The sequence below is a fragment of the Pogona vitticeps genome, chromosome 3 (assembly GCF_051106095.1).
Source record: "Pogona vitticeps strain Pit_001003342236 chromosome 3, PviZW2.1, whole genome shotgun sequence".
NCBI lineage: Eukaryota > Metazoa > Chordata > Lepidosauria > Squamata > Agamidae > Pogona > Pogona vitticeps.
In genome coordinates, this window is record NC_135785.1 from 239,443,013 (window position 1) to 239,467,543 (window position 24,531).

Consider the following 24,531-nt stretch of genomic DNA (forward strand, 5'->3'; position numbering starts at 1 on the left):
TTTAGTTTATTTCAAAAGGCATTTTAGGTGTTTTAAGTTTGTTTTTTTTCAAGTTTAGTGCCATTTTTTTCTGTTATTCTTGTTTTATTTTTTGAGGCAACAGAAAAGAAAATAATACATTCACTAATGCAACAAATTACTTTGAAAATTCAGGGTCATTAAAGGCAGTGAATTAACTTCTGAGATTTTGTAATGTGTTAAACCCAGATTACTTTAAAGCATAACTCCAATCTCTGGTTAACAGATGAAAGGAGGGAAAAAGAAAACAAGTAATAAAAGGAAGTCTGTGTGAATGGCAAAAAAAACAAAAAACAAAAAAACAACAACCCACAAACAAACCCAGCATCAACTACACTTTTAGGATTTGTGGCCAGGCCAAGGAATCACCATTCCTGTTTCCCATAATGCAGCAGAACAATGCTACATCAGATGCATTGTGGGAAATGAAAACAATGCTATCACCATTGGCTTATGGTTCACGCAGGGTGGATGAAGGGCCAGTACTGCCCCCCCCAAGACTACGAGCTGCCTCTGAGTGGTTCCTAGACCCAGCTGTCCTGAGGACAGCTCCAAAGGATTGTATCCTTTGGGGCCCCACCAGCACCCTGATGCCAGACTTCCAAATGCAAATGATGAAGAACTATGTTTTTGCACATTGTTACGAAACAAATGACTTTTCCCCCCACAGTTACCTCTTTTAAAAAAATTCCATGCAGCCTTTCATTCAGTTCTAGGTTTGTATACAAAATGAGTGTTTGAAGCCTAGAGTGTCCCAAAAGCGAAAGTCACAAAACCCATATGTTGCTCAGCTCTCTATGATTCAGATTGGAAACAGACAAGTTCTGAACAGACTTGGGGTGTTTCAATGGAGCCGTCATTCATTGCTGTGGCATATCCACATTTCTTTCTTTTTGCCCCACCATCATATTTCTGGGGAAAGGGTCAGGTTTCTTTTAGAACCATACAAAACCCTGCAAATCCATGTGTGTGTGGAGTGAGTCTACCAACCACAGGTGATCATTAACCCACCTTCATAATTCTGGGAACAAACACAACTCTCCCTATCTCCTACCCTGTGTTTTTAAGGTGACCAAATGGATATCTTTGGGTGAGATTTAAGGTGGAAGTCAAACATCAAAGTCGTTTGAAAGAATAACGTTGCTTATCTCACCTTCACCTCTAGGGACTGCAGGTTTTTGTGTGGTTACAACACATAGACAAGGTTGCCCTCTTTCCCCAGTTCTGTTTTGTTTGATTATTGAAATGTTAGCAAATGCAATAAGGAATGATTATTTAATTAGTGGTATGGGTGAGAATAAGAAAATAAAGATTAATTTATTTGCTGATGATTCCCTTTTGACAATTAAAAACCCATTAGAAAGTATGGACAGAATTAAAAATCATTTAGAAAAAAATGGAAAAATAACTGGCTTATGTGTGAATTGGCATACACCTGAAATAATGTTTAATCATAATAAATTAGAACAAGAAATGTTTGCTGAGAAATATGATTTTAGGATATGTACGTAAATCTGTTAAATATTTAGGTATAGATTTAGTAAAGGATACTCAGAAAATAAAGGAGCATAATTATAATATATTTTAAAAGGATATTAAAAATAAATTACAGGAATATTCCAGTTTGAAACTCTCTTGGTTTGGAAGAATAGCAGTGATGAAAATGAAGATTTTACCAAAGATTTAATTTTATTTAGGATGTAACCAGTACAATTAACAGAAGATTATTTTAAAGGATTGATTAATAGGTATTGTAATGAAAGGAAGAAAGCCAGAATAAATAAAAGGTATTGGTATAAGACAACAAAAAAGGTATACCAAATATTAAAAATTATTATATGGCTAATCAGATGAAGTTTATTGGGTTTATATATAACCCAGAAAGGTTAATTTGGTAGAAAATGGAATCATCAGAACTACAGGTAGATATTGAAAAATATTAGTTTGGTATAACTAAATATATAACATAAGCAAAATTAATAACCCCCTTTTTAAACTATGTTAGATGTATGGTATAAGTATAAAAATGTCCATTTAACTCTCCATAAGGTAAGTGACTGAAATAGAGAAATTCCCTGCCAATATAAAAGTCTATTCAGAATTAATTAAAGAAAAAAGTGATTGGTTGGATAAAATGAGATACATGGCTTTGAGGCCTTCTCACCTCTGAGGAAGCAGCCCCAGCAGCAGCAGATTTTCAAGCCCATTCCGCCCCTCCCTTTTTGTAATGGCTGCGGTTGTGTCCCCGCGGCCCAGCTGATGTCGCCTCACGGACCAGCACCGGGCCGCGGACCAGGGGTTGGGGAACCCTGCCATATCAGACTCATCAATACCAAGCTAACCAACAAGGAGAGACTTTTTGGGATCAGGAGTGGTCTGAACCCGAAGCGTCTTTTACATATTATCACTACTTTGGTGACTGCATCGGTGCATGTCAGGGAACACTGTGGGCCTCACCCAACTGGTGCTACACCTCTGTTCCCAAGTTGGTTGATCTTCACCCAACCCAGAGTACCTCCTTGGACTATTAATACTCTGACTGTCCTGTCTTTCTGGACTCTCCACCTCAGCACTGACGAGAGCCCTCATTCACTGCCTTGAGACTTGCGCCCTTTGAGTTTAAGCTGGCCCCAGTACCACATACCGCTTTAACTTTGGACTTCACCAAGCATCATCCCAAGTGGGAATATCCTGGTTCTGAAGAATCATCAGCTCTGGAACCAAAGCGTTGTTGGCTCCACCAGGACCAATATCCCAGTTCCAAAGAACCATCAGCTCTGGAACAGAAGCATCATTGGCCACACCATAACCAACAGATGCCTGTCAGTTCCAACACAGAACCATTGTCCTTCTTCCACGGCACATCTTTCTTCTTGTTTAGTCGTTAAGTCATGTCTGACTCTTCGTGACCCCATGGACCAGAGCACGCCAGGCCCTCCTGTCTTCCACTGCCTCCTGGGGTTTGGTCAAATTCATGTTGGTTGCTTCAATGACATGGTCCAACCACCTCGTCCTCTGTCATAATCTCCTCTTGCCTTCACACTTTCCCAACATCATGGACTTTTCCAGGGAGTCTTCTCTTCTAATGAGATGGCCGAAGTATTGGAGCCTTGGCTTCAGGATCTGTTCATCCAGTGAGCACTCAGGGTTGATTTCCTTCAAAATGGACAGGTTTGTTCTCCTTGCAGTCCATGGGACACTGAAGAGTCTCCTCCAGCACCACAGTTCAAAAGCATCTGTTCTTCGGTGGTCAGCCTTCTTTATGGTCCAGCTCTCACTTCCATACATTACTACTGGAAAAACCACAGCTTTGACTATGTGGACCTTTGTCGGCAAGGTGATGTCTCTGCTTTTTAAGATGCTGGCTAGGTTTGTCATTGCTTCCCTCCCAAGAAGCAGGTGTCTTTTAATTTTGTGGCTGCTGTCTCCATCTGCAGTGATCATGGAACCCAAGAAAGTAATATCTGTCACTGCCTCCATATCTTCCCGTTCTATTTCCCAGGAGGTGATGGGACCAGTGGCCATGATCTTAGTTTTTTTGATGTTCCCCTTCAGACCCTTCCTGGCGTTCTCCTCTTTCACCCTCATTAAGAGGTTCTTTAAGTCCTCCTCACTTTCTGCCGTCAGAGTAGTATCATCTGCATATGGGAGGTTGTTGATATTTCTTCTGGCAATCTTAATTCCGGTTTGGGATTCCTCTAGTCCGGCCTTTCGCATGATGTCTTCTGCATTTAACTTAAATAAGCAGGGGGACAATATACAACCTTGTTGTACTCCTTTCCCAATTTTGAACGAATCAGTTGTTCTATATCCAGTTCTAACTGTTGCTTCCTGTCCCACATATACATTTCTCAGGAGACAGATAAGGTGGTCAGGCACTCCCATTTCTTTAAGAACTTGCCATAGTTTGTTGTGGTCCACACAGTCAAAGGCTTTTGTGTAGTCAATGAAGCAGAAGTAGAAGTTTTTCTGGAACTCTCTGGCTTTCTCCATAATCCAGCACATGTTAGCAATTTAGTCTCTAGTTCCTCTGCTCCTTCAAAATCCACCTTGCACTTCTGGGAGTTCTCGGTCCATATACTGCTGAAGCCTACCTTGGAGGATTTTGAGCATAACCTTGCTCGCATGTGAAATGAGTGCAATTGTACAGTAGTTGGAGCATTCTTTGGCACTGCCTTTCTTTGGGATTGGGACGTAGACTGATCTTTTCCAATTCTCTGGCCATTGCTGAGTTTTCCAAACTTACTAGAATAATTTGTCTTGCACTAGAATAAATCTCTTAGGGTTCTTTAGTGTCAGTTCCTCTTGATGTGGCTGCACTAACTTGAACAGGGACTTGAGACTTTCATCTTCTTTGTGTCCTTTGCTATATCTGTCAGAGTTTTATTTTCAAAGGCACACAACCTGTTTTGTGTTATTCCTTGAGTTGACAATGGTTGCACATTCACTAGAGTGATCTCTCCACATTGCTTTGCTTCACTTTCCCCTTCTGATGGTATTAAAGTCTCATTTAGGTCTAGCCTCTAGGTCATTTCCTATCAAGCACAATGTTGGAATATCCTGTGTAATGGCAACAGTCCAAAGACCTGACCAGTTCTTATACTGAATATTCACTCTACCCAGGGGCATTCTAAATGGTAGATATCCTAATCTTTTCAGTAAAATCGTTTTGTTAGGTAATATGTTCTCTTTTGGGATCACATCAGGGTGGCACTCACAAACTTGTGATGGGATCACATCAGAGTGGCACTCACAAACTTGTGAATGTATGTCCCTTAAACCCCATATATCTTTGTCCCCAACTGTAATCCTTTGACCACACATCTGTGCAAATTCTAGATCCACTGTAATGAATAGGCAGTGTTTTACCCCAGGCCTCTGCCTGGCTTCTGTCTCCCTTGCCAGTTCTGTTTCCATGGCAACCTGCCTGCTAGCTTTGCCATTTTGTATCTGGCCACTTTCCGAAGGCTCAAATTTTTAAACACAATAAATACTTTTCCTGAGTGAGGTTACTCTTTGGCATTTTTCTCTGGACAGTTATAACTGACGTGTCCAGATTTTTGACATAAAAAGCCATTTTCTATTTTTCTCAATTCCGTGGGCTCTCACTAACCACAGGTCTTGTGAGTGTAACCCCATTTATTCTCTCAACATCATCTTGGTCTACTTCCTTAATCTGGGTTTCCATTTCAGTCTCTCTTTTTTTGTCCTTTTGAGAGGCATGTATTTGTATTTCCTTATTATTACCTTAAAACATTTACCTCAGGAAATACTCAAACAATCCTGACACTTATTTCTGTGTTCAGGCTAAGCTTTCACAATAACTCCTTACTTTACACAAAATTTTCAGGAGTTTACTGTGCTAATGGTAGTTAGCTCAGTCAGCCTTTCAGCAATTCTTCTACCACTTTTACCTCAGGCTTTTTACCTTGGAGAATGGTCTCTGCTGACTTAAGTTTTCTTTCTCCAGCATCTCTTTGTGTTACCCAAATGTTTACCTCTGGAGAACACTGTGTAATTAACCTAATCTTTCCCCTAGCTTTTCACTGGTTCACCTACCAATACTGTATATGTATAACTCTGGGAACCATGGTAGCTGACAGGGCAACTGCCCTTTACAATAAATTGTTAACTCTTTCCTGATTTACAATTTCCAGCCACTTGATCTATAAATCCTACTCCAGTGGATTTGCCCAAGAGCACTCTAAGAGTTCCAAAATCTTTACTACATCTTTGGACTCTATTCCTCCATGCTGACCTCTAAATCCAAAACTTTGGGTTTTTCTCAGACCTCTCCTGGGTTTTTTTTTTAAAAGCAAAACAAAACGTTCTACAGTGGGGTCTTGACTTGAGAACTTAATCCGTATTGGAAGGCGGTTCTCAAGTCAAAATCTTCTCAAGTCAAATCTGCATTTCCCATAGGAATGCATTGAAAATCATTTGATCCGTATCTGCTCTTTTCCGGCCATAGAAACTAATGGGAAGCTGCTATTCCGCCTTTGACCACTAGAGGGGGATATTTTGTTTCTTTTTTCTTAGGTCAAGAAAGGTTCAGGGAAGGCAGGGAAAATACAGTCCAGGCAGTCCAGTACCAGGCAGTCCGAAGACTGTCTCCCAATCCACTCTCTAAACGCTGGGAGGAGTGAGGAAGCAGACAGGCACCCTTTTCACTGGCCAACAGTTAACTGAAAGTTCACATTTTGCACTTTCCCTGCCTCCCACGTGGGTTTTTTTCAGTTCTTAACTCAAATCTAAGTACTTAAGTCAAGTCAATATTTTCCTATGAGAGCGGTTCTTAAGTCAAAATGTTCTTAACTCAAGCCGTTCTTAAGTCAAGACCTCACTGTACTTTGTATCTTGTTGCTGCCACCAAAATATGCAACCAGCCCAGCTGGCTAATCTCTTTTCCAACTATCTAGTCCCTTTTGAAAAAATGCACTATTATGCTGGTAAACTATGTACCAAACTCCCTCCAGCCCTCTGCCTGTTAACTGTCTCTCAATTTAAATCTCTCCCCCCCCCTCAGACTCCTTTTTATCTCCCTTGAATCCACCTAGCAAGTTGTGATTACCTCTGCCCTGGCCAATCAGGTTCTCCTTGTTGACACTGAGTAATATTTATTTATTTATTTATTTATTTATTTATTTATTTATTTATTTATTTATTTATTTATTTATTTATTTTATTTTATTTTATTTTATTTTATTTTATTTTATTTTATTTCTATCCCGCCTATCTAGTCATTCGACTACTCTGGGCGGCGTACATCAAGCGAAATAAACAGATTAAAATAAGATCAATATCCAAAAATACTTAATCCTTCAAAATGGAAAAAGATAAAGAAGATATATTAAATAGTGCCCGGAGGGAAGGCCTGCCTGAATAGCCAAGTTTTTCATTGGCTTTTAAAAATACCCAGCAAAGGGGCCATATAGATCTCTGAAGGTAGATTATTCCATAACCGAGGAGCCACTGCCAAGAAAGCCCAGTTTCTTGTTTTCTCCTTCTGGGCCTCTCACGGCATTGGGCTCCTCAGTCGCACCTCCTGACTAGATCGAGTGATACAGGTAGATTTTGGTGGGAGAAGGCGTTCCGTCAGATAGCAAGGTCCTAAACTGTTTAGGGCTTTGTATGTCATCATTAAAACTTTGAAATCAATGCAGAAGCTCATGGGCAGCCAGTGCAATGCGGCCAGAGTGGGAGAGATATGCTGAGAGTCTGGCCACCGCATTCTGCACCATTTGAAGCTTCCACTTCAGTCTCAAAGGTAGCCCCACATAGAGCGCATTACAGTGGTCTAATCTCGAGATTATAAGCACCAGGTCCAGATGTATACCCAAGCTGCACACCTCACTAAGGTGTGCAGCTTACTTACTTACTTATGAGTAAGACTGCTCATATCTGCAGCACAAAATTTGGCCACTTGTCTCGTAATATAAGAGGTGTTGTCAGAAAGTAGCATCTGTACATAATCCTCCTCTTATCTCCCAGGAGATTTACAGATAATAGATAGTAAAAGCTCCATACATAGATCCTGATAGCAATTACAGAAAAGGAGAACATGACCAACTGATTCAACTTTATCACTATTACAAGGGCAGAGACAATCTGATGTAGGCAAACCTCGAAATCTTCCCTCCAGAAGCTTAGAAGGTAGTACAGGTACACTAAGCCTAGCTACCGTAAAAGCTTTATGGCATGGCTTTAGATGACATAAGATAAAGGTAAAGGTTCCCTTTGACAATTTGTCCAGTTGTGCCCCACTCTAGGGGGCAGTGCTCATCTCCGTTTCCAACCCATAGAGCTAGCGTTTGTCCAAAGACAATGTTCCGTGGTCACATGGCCAGCGCAACTAGAACGCCGTTACCTTCCCACCGTGGTGGTACCTATTTATCTACTCGCATTTTTCATGCTTTCAAATTGCTAGGTTTGCAGGAGCTGGGACAAGTGATGGGGGCTCACTCCGTCACGTGGATTCGATCTTATAACTGCAGGTCTTCTGACCTTGCAGCACAGAGGCTTCTGTGGTTTGACCCGCAGCACCACCACGTCCCCTTTAGATGACATAGTGCTAGCTAAATACGAGGTGGTGATAAAAGCAGTTTTCTTAAGAAAGCTAGACTTCCCTAACTGGCCAACATGGTCCTGTAGTTCAGTATCCCATACCCTTAACTTCACCACTTTGATGGCATCCGTGAGACTCACTGCTATAAGTATACTGGGAGAAAAGCCTATTTTTGATATATCTTCCGTTATATGCTTCTTCCATTCCAACTGAAAAGAATCGAGTAGGATCAGTGGGGCCAAGCCTTCTAATGAAAAAATCAGTTTAAGCCAGTCTTTTACCATAAGGACTTTAGCCCGTGCTTTAATGGATATTAACCCTACCTCTAAGCAAAGAGGCACATTGGAAGTACAGTACAAGGTGGAACTCCAAGGATGGCTCTCGCAAATTTGGTCTGAACAATTTCCAGAGGTCATAAATTAGCATAGGCGAATATTTGAGAGCCATAAAGAATTTATGAAATAATCCTGGCCTTAAAAACTTGTATCGCCAATGGAACATGTTTACCCCACATGTATGAAAAAATCTTGTTAGTGCTACTGTATTTTTCTGGGCGTTCATTGCTGCGTGGTTTACATGAGTACGCCAGGATCCTGAAGAATGAAAAACTATGCCGAGATATTTGTAGCATGCTACATGTTCTACAGGGTGTCCATTTAGAGACCATTTATGCTTTATTCTCCTTCTACTAACAACCATAATCCTACGCACATTGTTGACAATAAAATGGAATCATCAGCATAAAGTAGAATTGAAATTGGGTGAGAGGCAAGTTTGCGTTGATGAAAACTGGGGTTACTTAAATTTCCAACTAAACCATTGATATAAAAATTAAACAAGGTGGAGGCTAGCATACTGTACATCCTTGTCTCACTCCATTAAGCACAGGGAGTTGGTTGGATAAGATCCCAGTTGAGTTGCATAGAACCCGCAGATGAGTATTTTCATGAAGTCGCCGCATCAACAGGAGAAGCCATTTATCAATACTTGTGGTCTCAAATTTAGACCACAGACTTTCCCTTGATATGAAGTCAAAAGCAGATTTGAAATCTATGAAGGCTACATATAGGGAATCACCTTTGGGGGTGAAGTATTTAGATGCCAGGTGGTGTAAAATAAGACCCTGATTTATGGTGGATCTTCTCAGCCTAAATCCGGCTTGTTCCTCTGCAAGTATATTCTCCTCAAGCAGCCAGTCTTGTAATTTGCCCAATAAATGCCTTGCATATAATTTACTGATGGTGTTTAATAGACTTATTGGTCAATAGTTAGCAGGGTCCCCTCTATTTCCTCTTTTGTAAATTGAGATTATGATGGCTAGGCCCCAATCCTTAGGAAAACATGCTGTTTTATCAATCCAGGTGAATAAGGACGCTAGTACTGGAGCCCACCAGTCAGAGTTGGACATTATTAAGTCAGGTGGAATATAATCAGTTCTGGGAGCCTTGCCTGATTTGAGTTGCTTAATTAGCATTAAGATTTCCCTTGGAGCAACTGGGGGCCATTCAGGTGTATGATCAAAATCAGTCTGAGAACTTATAGTACTAGCTGATTGGACTGTATATATACTTTGAAAATGTTCCTCCCATATACTAGGCAATATATAGAAATCTTGTTTGGGAGTGTAAATTAGCGTTCCCTTTGTAACTATCTTCCAGAAGGAGGCTGAGTCCTTCAAATTGGAAGCAATTATCAAACATTGCCAGGTTTCCCTCTGCGCTTGAAGCTTTTTACTTTTAACCAGAGCCTTATACTTCTTCTTAAGCATGAACCAATCTGTTGGAATTCTAACCAGGTTCTGTTTTTTGTAGGCCCTATAGGTGACCAATAACTCGTGTTTAGCTGTTTTGCACTCAGAATCAAACCAGGGCTTTGAATAGAGAACAGAAGTAGATGATTTGCATAGCTTTTTACATGTTAGATGCCTTTGCAAGGATTGTACCATGTGTTTATAGGCCTCTAAGACTGGTTCCACTGAATGAAGAGAAGTAATTTAATTAATGAAATTTAAATAAGGCTCTGAGAACAACAGCTGTCTCATAGATGCATCCAGTTCTTCTGACCACTTAATGCAACCCCCTCTTGTATCTGCAGCAATGGGTGTTATAGGAGCAAGGTCTGCAAACACATTATAAGTTTAAAATAAATATTTAAAACCAAAGGTACATGGTTGCTTTCTGCACGATATAGAACCTTAAAATCATGTATTCGATCCATCAAGTCCCTGGAAAGTAAAACATAATCTATTGTGGAAGCACCTGCTAAAGAGGCAAAGGTAAATTCACCAGGTCTATCACCAGTTATGCACCCATTTAAAAGGGATAAACCTGAATTATTGATCATAGACATCAAGTGTATAGTTACAGCCACAATCTTTAAATTGCCTATGATTAAGATTCAGATGTAAAATAGGTTCTGGGAAGGTCACATTGAACCATGCAGAAAGTGCCTCATCATTTGTACCTATCCTGGCATTACAATCCCCAGCGAATATTACAGAAGCATCAGGATACAATTCATCAATATAGTTCTCTAGGTGACCCACAAGTCATCTGTCATTACACAAAATTGTTGCACAGGAATATAAACATTGATAAATAGTAACAAACTCACAGCAATCTTCAGAATCAAGGCAGAAGCTATCCTGTTGGAAAAATACCATGCCACTACGGTTGTCTGTAGCTTTGTTGATAAAGAAGTGACCATACCACCCCTTGAGTTGTCCTCTATCGCTGGGCGAGACGTTAATGGAATATGCCACATAACCATTTAACATTGGCTCAATTAAAGACCAAGTTTCTTATAATAGAATAATATCGAAGTTACTAATATATTCAATGAAGGCAGGTTCCAAGGCCTTTGTCTGCCAGCCCACAATATTCCAAGACAAGAATTTAATCACTGGTCTCTTATATCAGAACATGGGGTTCATCCAAGTTGTATAGCTGAGGAGGTGGAGAGTCATTACCCAAACCATGGGATAAGTATGGCTCTAAATGAAAGGGAGAAGATGACCTAACTAAATTAAGGTGAGTTTGCATGCTATCTTCATTTCCTGAGACATTAAACATATTATGCTTGGTGCCATGGGGTTTCTCTCCAAGACCTCCATGCTCTAGGCCCAATGGGTTCTTCACTTGCAAAGAATAGCTCCTGACACCATGTCAGTCCATGCAATAATAATCAATTTTTTTGCCGAAGGACTGTTTAGAATGACCATAGATGTTAGCTTGTCCTAAAGTCTTGTCATTCCATCTACTTCTCTTCTTTTTAAATCTTGGATTCAAGCCCCTTTTTCTTATATGACTGGTATTGGATAACCTACAGCCAAATCTGGGTACACACTGGATTGGTTGGTGGGTGAGGCCCTTTTTTTTTGTAGCTGTAGCTGTTGTGAGCCGCGGTTAGAGGATTGAGCCCTCTGCTTGGAGGACTGGATTTAATCCAAAGTTATGGTGTCCTTAAGTTGGTTGGTGCCACTATCCATAAGAGGCCTCCTGGAATTAAGTTTTTCTCTTTGAGTGTCCTTAGGTTGTCTTTCAGCATGCTGGATATTAACGCCAGGATCCTTCCCTTTTGCAGTACACTCTGCTGATTCTATTAGTTTAAATAAGGGTTTAACATTCATTCTTCTTTTTTGGATGTTCGTTTCCGAGCCTCCTTTGTCTTCACAGGTTTGGGCTTGGCCTTCGCCAAGTGTAGGTCAGATGCCATTCCACCAATCTTTGCAGGATCCTTTCCTGGAGGATAATGTTTCGCACTTGAAGAGACCATTGCAGACAAAGATTTTAGAAAGTCTGCTGTAGGTGGTGCCACAGCTATAAGATTTCCCTGAGCATCTGTCTGAGAACCTGCACGTAAAAGTAATTCTTCTAGTGAAAGCTTGTCAATTCTGTCAATAGTTTTTGGAGATTGTAATAGTTCATCTTATCAGACACACACTGTGTATGTTCAGCCTGACTCAGGCTCAACTGGTCTACTGTATTTTTTTTTTTTTTTGCAAGATGCAACTTATTTTCCATCAGATGACTTACTATAGTGGTAACAGATTTATTTATTTCCCTTAATGTGTCTCTGATTTCTGATAAAAAGCCCAGTATTCTACAGCTAGCTGGATCCTTTGATGGAGTTGCTTTTTCACAATCCAAGGAGACTAGTTTACCCGATTGAGAAGAATCATGTTCCCCTGATATTGGTGTAGTGTCTTTAATTTCTGGCGTCTCAGCATTTACACAGTTCAACTTCTGCTTTCTAAGGGTCCCAGAGTCGTTTGGCAACATCAGACTATCCGGACCCAAAACCAGATCTGATGCAAAATCTGACAGTCTTAACTTGCCAAAATCTACATTCACTGTGCTATTTAGCAAGCTGCCAATTGATTGGCTACTTTCCAGTATCTGACCATTTGGGTCAGATAAGTCAATATAAGGAATAACAGAATTCTCTATGTTAAGGGTTTCAGTGAACTAACAAAGTTAGTTATCTTGTTTTGCTTCAATTTCCTCGGACCCACAGGGTAGACTTTAGCACAATGTTTGGCACTATATGTGCTAGAGTTCCTAAAGGGAGTGGAAGACTGGGAAACGCTATGGCCACATTCCTGGGCCTGCAATGTTTTAGGAAGCTGATTGCTTCCATCTGTCCTTCCAGCTCCCAAGTCCGAGACAGGTGTAATTGATATCGGGGTACCACACTGTATCTGCCTCAACACTGGAGGAGATAAGTTAAGATCAAGTATTTCCCTTTCATATAAAATGTAGAATGTAAATATCCACTGAAAATGGGAACAGTCAATAACCCGAAGTTCTCTTAGTTTAACCGTGTTGTTCTGTCACTCACGGAGAAATAGCTCCTCTTTCTTGTTTCCACTGAATTTCAGCTAAGTCCGGTAGTCCAGTAACCAGTTTCCTTTCTCCCAAGGTCAAAAGTATTTGTTTTCCTTGTATTATTGCTCCTCCTTGTATTATTGCTCCTTTACCATCGTAGGCATAAACAGAGTTGATAAAGCTGCTGATAAGAGCCAGGTTATTTATATCAGCAGAATAGAGTCTCTGGCTTCTCTATCTATAATCCTCCCTTTCTTCTTTCAAAGGAGCTGGTTCAAAAACTTTAGAAAACTTTAAAAGCTGTCTAAAACCAAAGATGTTAAAAGCTATATAAAACTGAAAAGATAAGAGCTATTTAAAGATGTGTATAAAAAGATTAAAAGGTTTAAAAGACTGAATTAAAATAAAATAAAGAGGCAACCAGGAGAAAACGCTGCTGCCTCCACCTCTCACTAGAGATGTGTGAACTGGGCATGGCTATCTTCTGCTCTATCACTACTCAGTGGAGTCTTCCAGAGACTGACCTCTTTGCCATATATCACAACTCCAAATGCGACCTCTTTTGTTCAAGAGCGATCTAGACTCAGCTTTCTAGGGAACACCTTCACCCTAAGGTGGAAAAGAACATTTTTCTACCTTTCCCCCCACTCCCACTGCTACAGAGCGTGATCATCAAACTGCATCAAGACAAAACCTACATTATCCTGATAATCCCCTGGTGGGCTTCCCAGGCCTGGTTTGCACCTCTCCTTCACACCTTGCCTCCATCTCCTGAGGTCACCTCACATTCTTTCTCAGAGCAATGGCCTCATCCTCCATCCTGATGCTCAGACTGCCTGGAGGCTTTCTCCACACTGTTAGCAATCCTCCAGGGTTTGTGATGTCCCTCGACCAGGCAGTGCTATACCTATAAATGGCAGAAATCCATCCGTTTTGCAATTTCCAATGATTTCTCTCCACTTCAACTGCCCCTCCAACTTGTGTGTGATTCCTCCTTGCCTTGAAGAAAGATGGGCTCTTTTTTTCAACCATGAGGGTCTATGATTTGCCAATTGTTGCCAAGCATTCTCGGAATTCTCCACCATCCCTCTTTCTCCACCACCCTATGATTAAACGCTTCCTCAAGGGTCTCCACAATCTTTTTCCAGGTGTCCACCCTCCCCCTCCTCAATGGTACCTTGCTTGGTCTTCGGTGTCTCATACAGCATCTCTTTGAACCACTGGAAACTACTCACCTGCATTTCTTGACAAGCCATCACCTCTGCCCGGAGAGCTGGGGAACTTGATGCAGTCTGACATGATCCTCCTTTTCTTCAATTTTACAAAGACAAGGTGGTGGTGTATCCAGCCATCTCCATCATTCCTAAGGTGCATTCACACTTCCATCTCTCCCAGCCTTACCTGTTTTTTTGCCCATCTTTTTCCTCCCCTCTAGAGAAGTCTCTTCACTCTTTGAATGACCGGTCTGCCTTAGCCTTCTATACTGCACAAAGCCTTTTTGCAAAATTGACAGACTTTTTGTAACCTGCAAACAGGGCTCAGCAGGTTTCCCTGTCTCCTTTCAGAAGTTGGCCAGAGATGGACAGATGAACACCATCACGTTGGTGTACCACCTGTTGCATCATCCGTTGCGAATGACAGTGTGAGGGCATTGAACACATGCTGTGTTGTCTTATATGGTCTTCCTATAGGGTGTCTCCTAGGTGACATCTGTGCTGCCACCACATGGCCCAGTCTTCTACATTCATCTCCCATTACTGCCTCAGTACCCATCAGTGTTCCTCTACCACTGTGGGTAGAGTGATGTTGGCCTCTCTTTTTCCATGACAGCTCTCCAGCTGGTAAGTAAGCTTGCTACTCACTAACTGATATTCATTCATGGATGGAAAAGGATAAGTTACATACCATAACTATGGTTCTTTGAGTGGATCTCCATGAATTCACACGTCTGTCCCTCCTCTCCTCTTGTCACGCTGCTTCCTAGCAGTGGCAGGGAACTGATGGAGGACTATTAGAGGTGTGAATAGGCAATATGGGAGGGCAGGGCCTCTAACAATCTCCTGATTTTTCAGCTCTAGAAGGTTCTGAAGATTTGTGCAAATGCAGAAGACTAGCTGAATTCACAGAGATCCACTCGAGGAGCCATAATTACAGTAAGTAACCTATCCATTTATTATGACATAAGCCAGGAATGAGAAACCTTTTTAACCTGAGAAAGAGTCATGAGGCCACACTGCAGAAATGGGTGGAGCTATGGCTTGGCACCATAACAAAATGGGAAGGGCCAGTTTGCTGTAATGGTTGTAACTCTGGGCAATGAGTCTGGACCCTTGGGCTGAAATCCTCATTCAGTCCTGAAACTCACTGGGTCATCTTGGGCCATACATAGTCTTCCATACTGACCAATCTCATTGGGTTGCTGTGGGAACAATGCAGGGAAGATAAAAGCTATGTATGGTACCTTGAAGTCATGGGAGGAAAGGTAAGTGTAACCAATAAGTGAATCAATAATAGAGATGGGGGTATTCATGTTAATATATGAATACAAATATCCCTCCACAGGTGGACATAACGAGGGTCCAGGCCCCTGGGGCCGGACCGTCCACTCACCTTCCGCTGTTGCCATGAGCTCCATGATCCTTTCCTATTGCTCCAAAGCGCGTGGTCTGCAAGCCACTCCTGGCGGGAGGCAGGAGGATGCGCCTTGCTGCAAGGTACAAGAATAGCTCACAGACCGTGAGCACTGGAGCGATACGAAAGGATTGTGGAGCTCACGGCAACACCAGAAGATAAGTGGACAGTCTGATCCCAGGGGGCTGGATCCTCATTATGGCCACCTGTGTGGGAGTAATCATATATAAATAAGCTTGAGTCTTTCCTGCTTTCTTAAAACCTATAATGATGAGGCATGTCAGAGAGGCAGTGCATTTTATAGACAGGAGGACACTGCTGATAATGCCCTGGCCCTCTACCTCCAATGGATCTAACACAGCCTCTGATGCAGTCTCTGGGGCCTACAGCTGGCCTAAATGACACAAGTTATGCCTGTGGAACATCTTGTGCATGTACTGGTCTCATTAGGATAGACAAGTTATTTTGTCAACACAGGGACACTTTGCCCAGCAGATCCAATGGTTAGAATTCCTCTCTCAGTCTGTCCCAATTGTTGATCATTGGGTGTACTGCTATTTGAGTAATATGGAGTCTATACAACTCCCCTCCCGCCCAGTTTATAATTGGTAACATCAGAACACACTACAGATTGCTAAAGCTTCTCTCTGTACCAAGACAGGGAACACAGTGCTGCTCCTCATAACCGGGAAAAAGTTTGAAACAAGGAGATGGGAAAAATCAAATTGCTGCAGAAATTTACTAGATTTGAGGAGGAGGAGGAAGAGGAGGAGGAGGAAAGAGTCTGTATTGTTGGCAGTGCCTAGAATAATGTAGCTTGGCTTCCAGTTTTATCTCCCATGATTCATAGGCTGACTCACTTAAGAAACATAACCAGTTACATAACTCGAATATGGAAATATTCTATTATTACACTGCCAATGCTCATCAGAAAAGCACATTTTGGGGGAAAATGTAATAAACGCTCAGAAGAGGAGTCTGAGGCAACTAGGACAAGAGCTACTAGCTAAAGGTTGACTGAAAATTAATGCTAACTGATTTCATTGTGAGAACTGAAAGTATGAATATTGAAGCAGGTAATGTAAAGTTGCTTTGGTGGACTGTAACTCACAGAATCACACAGCCAGTATGGCCACTTATACTCCAAAATGGTAATTTTCTCAAAGCTGTGTGTTTAGCTTTCTGGTGCATAGCTTTTCCAGACACTGGTGGCACCAGATGTACACTGGTGTTTATGCAAGGATCATGTTGAAGGATGTGATGGGGACATATACATTTGGTTCACATTTTCACAGAATCATAGAATAATGAAGTTGGCCTATGAGGCGATCGGGTCCAACCCTGTGTTCAATGTAGGAATACAAATCAAAGGATATTTTAATACATATGTACTTAATTCTACATAAAGAAAAACTCAAGTCTTCTTGTGAAGCCCAAACTCTCTTGAATTTTGCAATGGATGGCTTCAGTGGGGCGGCAGGGGAGGAACAAATGTATTATGGAAAATTGTGCAGAAACATATCTGTTAGGGTAAATGACATTAAAATACGTTCTACTAAGGGAAATGCATATTAAAATATTAAAGTATATACACACATTTATGCACATTTTAAAAAATTATAAAAGTTTGGGATGATTGAAAAAATCGTAAGATGGGGGGAACCCAACAAACAGACAAATACTGCAATAGACAAGTGTATCTTTTCCAGTTTTGAGGAGGCTGTTTTTCTTTGGTAATTCTTTGGTAATGCAGAAGAATTAAAATGGCAGCCCCCAAACAGGGCATTAATGCAGAGGTGGATTCTGCTGGAGTAATTTAACATGTATGTGGCAGCAAGATCATAGGAGCAGGACTTACCCTGATCTATTTTCTGTAAACAGAAAAAGAAAACTAGTATCCTTCATTTCACAATTCATTGGTGGTTTTCAGGAAACTAAAAAACAGAAATATAATGCACTCTCAAAGAACAGGAAAAATGGCAGAAAAAACAGCAGTACACTTACACATCCTGGGAGTGGTAGTTTTATCCAAATGTCTGGATGAATAAGTACTACTATGGATACTCAGTGTGGTGTAGTAGATAGAGTAACAGACTAGGACTCTAGAGGCTGGGTTCAAATCCCTCCTCAGCCATAGAAACTCACTGGGTGTGTAGAACTGGTACAACCATTCCTTAAATATCTCGGTTACCTTGAAACCTTTACAAGGGTCACTATACGTCACTTCCAGCTTGAAAGCACACAACAACAACTTGCATGTTCAGTTGAAGTTGTTCATCTCTGTGGAACTGAATGTCCAGGAAATTGAATTCAGAAAGTTCTGTACATACAATTAACTATATGTGTAGACTGAGTCCATTCAGTCAGAAAGTCAATGAAACTTGTGTTGATTCTTCCCATCCCATACACATCTACCAGTCATTCCAGGAAACAATGACAGCCACTAAAAGAACAGTAAGATGAGCAGAGTTGGAATAAAGTTGCTTCTTGGGATTATCTGCCAGAATCCACCAGCCAGCTGGCTAAAGAACAGCTCCCTGGCATCCCTTCCAACATAGATTACCTTTCCCTTGGGCCTATCTTTGCTACTTCCCCTGCATGTACCAAATCCCACCTTCCCTCTTTATTTTACTCATCTGAAAGGTGTGGTGGGATGGAGACTGACCAGCAGAAAAATTCCCATAAGCAAATATAATCCAATGGCGGACATCCATGAAATGCATAGATCATCGTGAAACAAAGCACTACTGGTGTCTACATGAGTAGATCTTGCACTCGAACAAATTTGATCAAAGCAGAAGAAAAATATAACCCCCCCCCCAAGCAATGGTATGAAAACCGCAGAATGTTTCTGTTTGGCCCTACTATAACTCTACTGGCACTAGGTTCAGCCCTGCACTGTGTGGACACTAAGAAGCAGCAGCAGGATTGTGGGTGTAAGGGAAGTTGAACAAATGCTCAGTGTGGACGGTCTGAGAGGAGAAGTGCTTAGGCAAGGCAGAAAGAAGCTCCCCATCCATCTCAGAACCTAGAGATGCTGGGCATTGAGCAACGGATTTGCACATGCAAACCATCTGCTACACCACTAAGCTACAGCCCGTGCCTCAACAAGACAAAAGGTACTTTGGGAGTAATAGTCCAGGGTAATTTTGCTGTTGCTTGTGACATGGTTTTGGTTCAGGCATAAGACTGTAGTGTTTGTTTACATGGTGTAGGTAATCCTGCCAGTATTTCTACAGGACTGTCAGGAAGGACAACATTGTTAAGCAGGATCTGAACATAGTATTTGTACAATGGAGATTACAACAAATGTTCCTGTACAGAATATCAGAATTCAGGAGCCTCATGGCACGGTGGTTAAACTGCTGTACTGTAGCCCAAACTGTGCTCATGACCTGGGGTTCTATCCGGCTCAGCGTTGACTCAGCCTTCTATCCTTCCCAGGTCAGTAAAATGAGTACCCAGCTTGCTGGGGGATGCAATGTGTAGCCTGCGTAATTAATTTGTAAACCGCCCAGAGAGTGCGTTAAGTGCAATTGGGTGGTATATAAGCAGCAGGCTTTTCTATCAACGGCATTCCATCGTATCCACAACCTTTCATTTTTTCTACCAAATGGGATTGCCAAATCTTAGGTTTTGACTCTGAGACTGATATTTTGGGGTTCAGTGTTGTGCTCTGAGGCCTTGAATTTAAAAAAAGGGGAAATCTGCTGACCTGGAATGTCTGATCTGGTTTGGGACTTCATTCTGCAGATCACCCAGAGATCTATCAATAGATCCAGATTTATTCTTGTCTCCCTCCCACCCAGCATCCTCCATCCTCAATTGGCTGCATTTGGGGTGGTGGCAGCATGGTGTTTTTCCCCTCCCCATTTGTTATGTTGTTGCTGTTTAGTCATTAAGCTGTGTCTGACTCTTCATGACCCCATGGACCAAAGCACGCCAGGGCCTCCTGTCTTCCCTGCCTCACAGAGTTGGGTCAAAGTCATGTTGGTAGCTTCGATGACACTGTCCAACCATCTTGTCCTCTGTCGTCCCCTTCTCCTCTTGCCTTCACACTTTCCCAACATCAAGGTCTTTTCCAGGGAATCTTCTCTTCTCATGGCCAAAGTATTGGAGCCTTAGCTTCAGGATCTGTCCTTCCAGTGAGCACTCAAGATTGATTTCCTTTAGAATTGATAGGTTTGTTCTCCTTGCAGTCCAGGGGACTCTCAAGAGCCTCCTCCAGCACCATAATTCAAAAGCATCAATTCTTTGGCAGTCAGCCTTCTTTATGGTCCAGCTCTCACTTCCATACATCACTACTGGAAAAACCACAGCTTTGACTATGTTGACCTTTGCCAACAAGGTGATGTCTCTGCTTTTTAAGATGCTGTCTAGGTTTGTCATTGCTTTCCTCCCAAGAAGCAGGCGTCTTTTAATTTCATGGCTGCTGTCCGCATCTGCAGTGATCATGGAACCCAAGAAAGTAAAATCTGTCACTGCATTTGTTATATGAATCTATAAATCTTATGGTTTGTCCAGTGCTGCTGTCCTTTCCTTCCTGTGAATGGGGGATGATGTTTTGGCTACAAATGTTGAAATGGCTGAATAGCAATGGTTGGAACTGAAACATTGGATACAAGGAACAATGGCGGCAGCCAGGGCTGCTTGGTGATTTAATGGATCAGGCTCAACTATAGCTTCAGAGTCAGAGGATCCTGGTTTAAGTCTTTTACATACTTTCTCTAAACACATGCCATTCACAGCATTTTTGTAGAGCATTATGTTTCCTGTGCTGATCACTTTGCAGGTCAGAGCAAATGGTGGTATGTTATGAGTAACATGTCTGCAGGGCAGGTATGCAATTCTTGAAATGTTGGCTTGGAGTCAAGCTGAACTGCATGTGTATCTCTGTAATGTTTTGGCCCTTGGCAATATGAATGTTCCGAGCAAAGAAACACAATTTAGTGGTAGATACAAGGTGTACAATAGCAGAAAGAGAGTTGTGAGGTATCTGCTATTGTCTTAATCAGGTAATTCGTGGAGAAAACATGGCTTTTATAATTATTTTATTTCTATTGACATCAGGATCTTTATTGTTGTTGTGGGTCCTATACCAAAGTGGAGTGTGGAGACGTTTCAAGGCAGGAAAGATTTTGGAAGACTTCATGGCATTTCATAGTGTCAGAAGTTATTTACAAAGATACCAGTTGAGCAAAGATAGAAGCAAAGTACTTAGTTGTTCCGTCAAGAAGGAAATTCATATCCCATCAGATCTCCAACATGATATTCCAGCATTCTGCAGTATTCGGTACAGGAACATTTAATGATCTCAGTTATACAGACTCTATCTTCAGATGCTGCTCATTAACCAATACAAGAACGCTATACTGCCTGGTGGGTCTCAAGAAGTGGCCTATGCTATGTAAACAAGTACTGTACTACAGTCTCATGCCTGAAATGAAACTATGCTGCAAGTAACAGCAAAATTAACCTGGAATGTTTAACCTAATGCACCCTGTGTTCTGTTGAGGCAAGGGCTGTAACTCAGTGGTACAGTTAATAATTTGCATATGGAAAATCCGCATACAACTTTGAGATATTTTAAACATTTGCACAAATGTTTGTACATATTTCAACATGCATTTCTCTGGTATAATGCCTTTTTAATGTCATTTGCCCTAACAGTATTTCTGTACAGTCTTCCATGTATTCATTTTTTCCAATTGCAGTCCTCCATTGCAAAATTCAGAGGAGTTTGAATTTCACAGGAAGCCTTGAGTTTTTATTTATGTGGAATTTAGTAAATTTGCATTAAAATGTGAAATGATGACAGAGGTGCCACAAATATTTGAAAAAAAAAAAATCATGCCCCTCTTTGTTCTGGATGGTGAAGCTTTTCACTGGTAGTACCAAATAAATCTTTCCAACTTATTTTAATTTGTATTAATCAATCTATTTGTCTATATTTATTCATCACTCCTCATTCCATGAGGCCCCCCAAAGTGATACACAGCAACAGATAAATGTATTCCTTTAAAGCGTAATTATAAAGCAGCAAGAACTATAACAACACAGCAGCTGAAACTTAGCTCAGAGGCAACTGGAACCCGATGTTGAAAAGCACTAACACTCTTGATTTAAAATGTCATTATGAAAACACAAACATCCAGAGCAAGAAAGCATGCAAAGAAACAAACAACCAGAGCTTGGGAAAATGTTGTTGTTCTGTGTGTGTTTTGTTTTGAACTGCACGTCACAAAATTTCCCATCCAGTATGGTACTGTAAAAACACAAATAAAATCTCATAATTAATAAGGCCTGTCCAGACAGGGGAATTTGAAGCCCTCTGGTTCAGGGTTAAAAAGTTCCTATCTTTAGTGCGATCTCGCTTGTCTTGCACTTGAGCAATCGTTTTTCATTCTCCTGCGAGAAGGATAAATCCAGGTCTTCGGAGTGTCAGTTTAAATGCAAGTAAGGAGATCACTGTGGAGGATAGCAATAATGCAGCAAGTTCATGGCAGTGGTACCAGCAGTAGTAGCACAAGAGGAAGAGGTGAAGGTTGAGGAGATGGAAGAGAACCCCCCTTTCCCCTGCTTTTCCCCCCAGCCAGGCCTCTACTGAGGCTGGGGTGGAGCCCTTAGAGGTGGCTGGTTATTCCTTCTCTCTCTCTTCCTCTGTGAGATGGTAATGAGAAAGCAGTGGTGGCTCCACTGGGGGACTCTAAAGGTCTGACCAGGTGATACAAAAATTACTCCAGAGCTAGTTCAGACTTGATTTGATCTAGGACCCACTTGTTTGTCTTTCTGGCAGTCCAGGGCATCCACAAAGCTCTTCTCCAGCACCACATTTCAAATGAATCATCCCCCCCCCCGGTCACCTTACTTAACTGTCCAGCTTTCACACCCATACATGGTGATCAGGGATACAAGAGTATGGATAATCCTGGTCTTGATCTCCAGTGACCCATCCTTACACTTGATGATCTTCTGTAATTCCTTCATTGCTGCCCTTCCTAGTCTCAGTTGTATTCTGACTTCTTGACTGCAGTCTTGGAGGGTGCATTTTTTTTCCTGGAAAGATGTGAACTCACCCACTGATATCTGCTGCTGGAAGGATGTGGGTTCACTGGCCCGAGAGTGTATACCATCTCCAAGCACTTCTCTCTAGACAGAAGGAAGCACAAAACAAATAACTTGGCACTGCATCAATGCTACTCTTGCCTGTTCCGATGCAAGCATTCCTCCACCCTCACTTTTTGTATGCCAATCCCACATGACCCAAGCTGAACAGAATCATAACATTCTCCTTAGAAGGGAGCACATGAGGCTACATTCATCTATATCTCAGATTTGTTTTAAAAGTAATCCACTAATAGACTGGTTCATTATTTGAATAATAATAAAATGTAAACATGACAATGATGTTATGGAGACTAGGTTTTTAACACTGGCAAATAACACTGAAGCAAAGTGCAGAGAATTGGCAGGGAAGAGAACAATGAGAGCAGCAGAACACAAAGGACAAAAGAAAAGCACCATGTGATGTGCAATGAGAGCTGGGAGGCAATAAAGACTTTATTTATTAACACAAGAGAAGAATGATCCTCCAGTCCAATCTAATTGCTCTTTGTTGCCTCACAATGCATGGCATGCATGACTATCTCCCACCAAGCTGTTTCTGTTAGCAGGAGTATTCCTCCCCTTCCACCAAGCAAGCTCTCTGATTTCCATAGTGTTGGAACTGCCTGCCAGCTGATAAGATATTGGAATGCTCCTCTTGGAAAGTCTCTGTGTTCTGTAGAATTTATTATTTTAGGCTATCCAGTTGCAGAGAGGGCGCTTGGGCATCAAACAGAGTTCTGAAGATAACAGTCACAAGCCCCTCATTGTGTTTTTATGAAGGGTTTGAATACATATCTCTTCAAACTGGCCTTTCAAGAAGTATTTAGTAATTATTGGCCAGAATCTTATTACTTATTTACATAAGAGTAGCATAGGTTTATGACTGTTGTGATGACTGTAGTATTTTATTGTTTCATTTATTTTTTAATGATGTTTGTTAGATACCTTAAATGCTGGAATTTTTAGTGGAAAAGTAGAATTAAAATGGAAAGGAAAGAAGGAAGATTTGGCTCCTATTCTAATCCCAGAGCCTTGTAGATGTATTCAATTAATAATCCTGAATTAATCACAGTGATTTTGGATGAGGGAGTTTTCACCTGCAACACTTTAAAGTACTACGGGGCTTTTTGTTTACTTAGAGATTTATTGATGAAGCTTGACAACAGAATTTCTCAAAATGATTTCTTATTCACAGTTATGTAGCAGACAACATGAGTAATTATGCACCTGGGTCTTTGGCAACAGCACCAATACATAAATTGCTTGTAGAATTGCAAAGTTCAAGTGTCCTTTCGAATTTTAAATTCACACAAAAATCCAATATATCTTCTTGCACTGGGTTGGGTATCCAAACACTGAGGAGGATTCAGAGCACTGGAGCTATACTGAAATGCTTGTCTATTTTTTCTACTGTTTTTGGTATTTACAGTTTGAGTGATCTTTCCAATAGATTGATTGCTCTGGACTTTCTGCACAGGGGCAGCCTAGTTGTATGCTCAGGCTCATTAGAGGCCAGGGCCAAGGTTATTAGTGACGCATGTTGGAGTATGGCTGAGGAGAGGAGAGACGTAAAATGTTACCAGCTGCAAACTGTATAGCTGCTGCAATAAGAGACAGCAGCCCTAGCCAGATACAGGCACTGTATGCAAGACAGAGGCTTTAGCAATCTTTGTAAATAAAATTAAACAGCATTGAACAAAACATTTGGATCTGCTTTTACTTACTATAGTTCTAAAAGTGAGGGTATCTGAATGCAGGCAGTGGTAGAAAAATAACTTTTGTGATATCTGGAAACAACAAGAAAAAGTAGATTATAAACGTATTGGGTATAGTTTGGAGTGTCTTGTGTTACTAAATGAAGGACAACCAAATTGTTGCATTTTG

General features: G+C 41.2%; 1 long non-coding RNA gene across 1 annotated transcript; it reads right to left on the reverse strand.

Annotated features, from left to right (window-relative positions):
• Nucleotides 1-6,694: 6,694 nt before the first annotated feature.
• On the reverse strand, nucleotides 6,695-24,321 carry LOC140705393 (uncharacterized). The gene is made up of 2 exons (XR_012084774.2): nucleotides 22,617-24,321; nucleotides 6,695-22,008 (listed from the first exon to the last, which is right to left on the reverse strand). It is a non-coding gene; the product is annotated as an uncharacterized LOC140705393 (long non-coding RNA).
• Between the last annotated feature and the right edge of the window lie 210 nt (nucleotides 24,322-24,531).